Consider the following 6,000-nt stretch of genomic DNA (forward strand, 5'->3'; position numbering starts at 1 on the left):
ATAAAATTTGTTCTTGGGAGACATTTACTAACTTTAACTATCTCTTTACCAAATTTCTAGCTTATGTAGCACCAAAAATACATTTTTTTATGCATTTTTCAGGAACCATGAGAACTCTTTTGTACAGCCCTGTCCTAAAATCCATTCTTAGCGGACTTTTACTAACTATAAAATACCTTTTTGTCATAAGTCAACCTACGTGTTAAAATTATCTCAAGACCTTGTTACGACGTCAAGGTCGTATATTTTTACAATATGCCGTAATTCAAATAATATTCTATATTTATTATTATCTATACAAATAAAAAATCTTGGCTGATTGATATTGTACCTTTCTGATAAATTCTCATTAAAAATGTGCCAGTCAGTGTGACACATACTATCAGCAGTAGTCAGGTTTTTCTTGTGAACTAAAGTTTCTATGGTATTATGATACATGGGTTATTGACGACGCGTTGGCGCAGCGGTCATAGCACTGGCTATTACGCTGGCGATCGCGAGTTCAATTCCCGCTCACGACTGACATTTGTATCGGCCATATAGATGTTTGTCGTGGTCTGGGCATGTTTGTGTATTGTGTGTGTTTCCGGACTCTCAACACAGGAGAAAATTCTACAGGGGAATCCGTTGAGTGTAAAGCTTTTATTATTATTAATTATTTTATACAAAAGTTCTACTTTATATTTATGGTTAACAAATCATATTTGATGTAACAAATATATTTAAACAGTTATAATTTTCATAAAATGTAAAAGACATATTTTCAATAGTAATGGTTTCTTTTGAATGAAAATATTCATAATCTATCTAATACTATTAAACGAGCAATTCTTGTATTTATATGTGTATATATGTAATCTGAATCTCGGAAACGGTTCCAACGATTTTCATGAAATTTAGTATGCAGGGGCTTTCAAGGAAAATAAATATATAGATAGGATTCATTTTTAGAAAATGTCGTTTTATCTCTGTTTTTAGGCAATGAAAAAATGGGTACAGTATCGTTAGAATACAAAGGTACATTTCGCAATTGTCAATACAGTTTTAATAGCTCAGGTAGGCAATCAGTCGGTAGGGATCGGCCGAGAAAACCACGGTTTAAATCACCATGACTCCAGATTGATTATTTAAATAAAAAGTTCATATTTTTTATTATTATGTCGGTAAAATCGGAAAATATTATTCATATTTTATCAATATATAACTCGTGTTTAAATATGATTTCCAAAAACACGATTTACTAAAAATACCGAGCTAAGCTCGGTCACCCAGGTACTAAATATAATGTAACAACTATACAGCATGTAAACTAACATATCACATAGATATTAATTTTTACAAAATAAATAAAAAATACTATGAACCACTTTATGCCATTCTTTTTCAAGTTGGGTCTAAAAAATAATTTTCAGGAATTCAAAGTAATCAATAATAATTATTATTATTTAAATAATTTTTGGTCTAAATACATAAGACCTGAAATAGTGTAGGCCGTTTTGTCTTTCCTTGCAGTTAATTTTAACAAATTGTGTTTAATTAGCGAGAGAAAATATAATAAATAATCCTAATAATTTAGTAATATTTATACGTAAGATTGTCGTCAACGATAACGTTTCGCTACCAAAATATAAACACCAGTGGGTTTTCGTAACGATGTGACATTTTTTTGTAAAAAAAATACCGGTATTTGCTTTGGTAAAACCCGTGTAGTAATTACATTGACTAATACGAGTTTTTAATTATTGAGGTAGGGATCGGTAAATTCTGTGATTGACGCGATCAAACATATGAGAGATTCATTTAAATAATATTAACATATGTACGACAGTATTTAAAGTAATTAACACGCAAAATATTGAGAATAATTGGTAGGATTTGAATCAGTTTTAGTTTCTTTAGGCAAATATAAATATAAATATTTACAACATACACACAACTAACTGCTGACTGGTAAAGCTACATATATTTTTTCGATAAACATACATATAAATAATACATATATAAATATATATATATATATACCCAGACACTGGGTGGGAATCGAACCCACATCCCCCTAATCAGAAAGCAGGGTCACTACAAACTGCGCCTACGCGCTAGTCAAAATATAGTCAGAATTATTTTTCTTTTTATCTTCCAAAGCTTTGTTTAATAGGTACAAGTAAACAAAACAATAAAAAAAGCTAACAATATTAAAATCGATCGAGGACGTTAGTGATGACTTTGTTGTTGCTAGTTACATATTAAATAAAAATTAACACCTTCAGCATTATAATATAATTATGTTACTATAAAGAAAACATTGAAATACCTACATATATACATTACAAACAGGAAAGGTTCGTAGAATTTGGATTATATGGAGAGTGTAAAACACCGTGTTATGACTTATTGTGAAGGAAAATTAGTCATTAATGTCAACTCTGGTAAAACCACAACGACATTTTTAAATATATATACAAGATAATATCGAATTGTTAGATTTACCTACATGTAATCAAATGATCGAGACGTAACAATGGCAATAAACGAACATAATTACTTACAATATTATTATGAAATGACACAAAAACTATTTCGTTTATCCTTTGTCAGATAAATTTAATAATATAATAATTAGAAGTTTATTTTACTAATTGTATTCTTTGTTTATTTCCGCGTTAAAGTACTCAAATATCAAGTCATAATAAAAATTAAACCCGAATTTCTTGTTTTTGTTACAATATAAGTTTGCTATAAATTTTAATAGTTCTTTTAAACCGGTTTTAAATTAAACGAAAATGCTGAGGCGATAAATCCCAATGAAAAGTGTCACAAATGATCCTTGTAACGAGTTGCCTTGCTGTGGGTTTAGTAAATACTTAACTAAACATTTATGTAAGTATGTAATTTTATTTATTCTTCAGGAAACTACAAAAAAGGTGGTTTAGTGTTAGGACTAGTTAGATATACCGAGCAACTCTACAAAAATTAATACGTTAGTATTTAAAATAAGACTACGTAAGACTGTTTTAATTACTTAGGAACAATATCAACGCAAAACACTATTTCACAGTATGGGTACTATAAAGACCGATGAATATGTACCGCGATCGGGAGTGCAGTTCAAAACAAAAGTTTATTAAACTTATTATATTGCAGTGTATCGTTGATATCCTTTTAAAAAGTTTTCCCAAACATTCTTTATTTGCAGAAGAAATATAGTTTTAGGCCCACGAAAAAAAAACTCCAACATTGAATGTACCTATAAAAATAAATTGTTTTGTATGAAATAAAAACGTTTAATGAGTAAGTTTTTGTAGCATATTTAAATTTTAAAATTTTGTGTTCATTTCTAAAATTAATTATTTTTTATTTATTTTATTGTAGTTTATATTTGTTCCTTACGATTAAATTTTTGTTACAGTTTCCACTTGAAAACTAATATTAAAAACAATAAAAGAAAATTGAACATTTGTCAATATTCTAAATCAGTTTATGGATTGAGTAATAGTAGTAAAATCATATTTTTTTTTTTCTAAATTAAACACTTGACAAAAATTAACTTAAATAAATTCTTTATTCTTAACTTTCATCATAAGAGCTAACGCGGCTAGCCGATTTGAACGTAGCCTCAAAACCGGGAGGTCAGGCGACTGGCCTTGCTTGTAGCAATTCAGGCTTATGTCTCCTTTTGCCTAACTATTAACAATAATATCCATACTAATATAATTGAAGTGTCAGCCCTGGAGACCTTGTATCTGTGGCTAACTTCTTTGGGTTCCGTATATGCCGTGAAATATTACGTACTAGTTAAGACTAACTTACAGCCAAAACTAATTAGTATCAAAATCCTGCCAGATTTCTGAATGAGATGAGTATTATAATAATTTAGGTGTTTGTTATCTGTTTCATTAAATCGGATTTACGATTCAGCTAAGATTTAATTCTTCTTTTGAAATGATTATGTACAATTACTTATGATAACATTAACATTTAAAATACAATTAAAAATCTCAATACATTTAAGAATCAACTTTGAAAACTCTAGATGGTACAAAATAAGGCTTTGTTTATATTTATGAACATTTTACATATTTTATTTAAAAAATAGTAATAAAACAATTATATAATATAATAATAATTATAGAATTTGAATTGATACAAAAGGCTGTTAATTTTTGCCTATACCCGAGTAGAAATTTTTTCGTGTTCCTTAGAAAGACCGGACCGGGCATGTCTGATCTGGACCGGATAAGGTATGAAACGCAGAAGATTTTTCTGGACCTGATCAAGATGAGATGAGGTTTCCTGATCGGGTCTAGATCAGGAAATCTCATCTCATCCTGATCAGCCAGTTCGGTCCGGTCCTTTTAAAAACACGAATGTAATGTATATTCTTGAAAAAAACGTTTAATAAAAAAAGTAAATTGATATTATAAATATGTTACTTATCAGAATTATTATTATATTTATTTCCGTTTTTTTTCCAATGTATTTTTTATGTTTTTACTTTAAATATCAATTATTTTTATTTATTTTTATATTATTAATTAACAATTGTTAGTAATTAAATTTTATTTATTAACTACTAATAACTTACAACTAATTAACTACTTCCTACTACTTACGACTGCTCCACTGTATAGAAATGGACTCCCTGATAACTATATATATACTAAGTGCGCTTAAAAATATTGATAGCGCGATTCAGGCTCAGTTCGCGTAATTTCTTTCAGGCTATCCTGATCTGGAGCGGACCGGGTCCTGATCCAGTATGCCTTACCATACTGGATTATATTTTACATCAGTCTATCCTGATCTGGACAGGACCGGGTCCTGATCCAGTATGCCTTACCATACTTGATTATATTTTACATTAGGCTGTCCTTATCTGGACCGGACCGGGTTCTGATCCAGCATGCCTTAAGATACTTGATTATATTTTACATCAGGCTGTCCTAGTCTGGAGCAGACGTGGTCCTGATAGAGCTTGCCGGATCTGGCATGCCTCATTCTATCCTGATCCGGTCCAGATACATGATCTGGTTGAGCCTGACCTTTCTTTCTAGTCGGGTACTTAGTGTAAATTTAGGTATTAAAATTATTATTACGAGTATTATTCTGCATAAACGAAATAAAGCAACGATAATGTTTTGTTCTGTGGAAATAAAACATTGCAAAATACAACGTAAAATATGTTGTCTGGTTTTAAGGATTTTACAATTTACGATTTTTCATAATTGCGACATATTTTTCATTGATAGTAGTGGTTGAAATTCGACCATAATTAATTTAAATTGTAAGTTTGAACATTATTAAGGTTCTGTTGTCAAAGACTATATGTACTTCTATAATAATAAATAAAAGAGTATATTATATATGCGTGTGTGTGTCAAATCCGTAGTGTGTGTAATATTTTTTTTATTCATTTAATGTATTTTGATGCTTATACAATTTTTTGAAAATATTAGCATTTTGCACTCCTACTCTGTATAAACTTTAAGTGTTATAAATTTCACAATCCTCTGTTCACGCAATTTTCATAAAAATGGGTACAGAGTATTTGTTTCACGTATTTATATGTAGATAATTAAATAGTAAAATATAGTACACAAAAACTATTTCCATTTATTTAACTAATAATTTCCTTAACTAATAAAAGCAACGATAATGTTTTGTTCTGTGGAAATAAAACATTGCAGAATACAACGTAAAATATTTTGTCTAGTTTTAAGGATTTTACAATTTACGATTTTTCATAATTGCGACATATTTTTCATTGATAGTAGTGGTTGAAATTCGACCATAATTAATTTAAATTGTAAGTTTGAACATTATTAAGGTTCTGTTGTCAAAGACTATATGTACTTCTATAATAATAAATAAAAGAGTATATTATATATGCGTGTGTGTGTCAAATCCGTAGTGTGTGTAATATTTTTTTTATTCATTTAATGTATTTTGATGCTTATACAATTTTTTGAAAATATTAGCATTTTGCACTCCTACTCTGTATAA

This window comes from Melitaea cinxia, chromosome Z (assembly GCF_905220565.1).
Source record: "Melitaea cinxia chromosome Z, ilMelCinx1.1, whole genome shotgun sequence".
NCBI classification, from domain to species: domain Eukaryota; kingdom Metazoa; phylum Arthropoda; class Insecta; order Lepidoptera; family Nymphalidae; genus Melitaea; species Melitaea cinxia.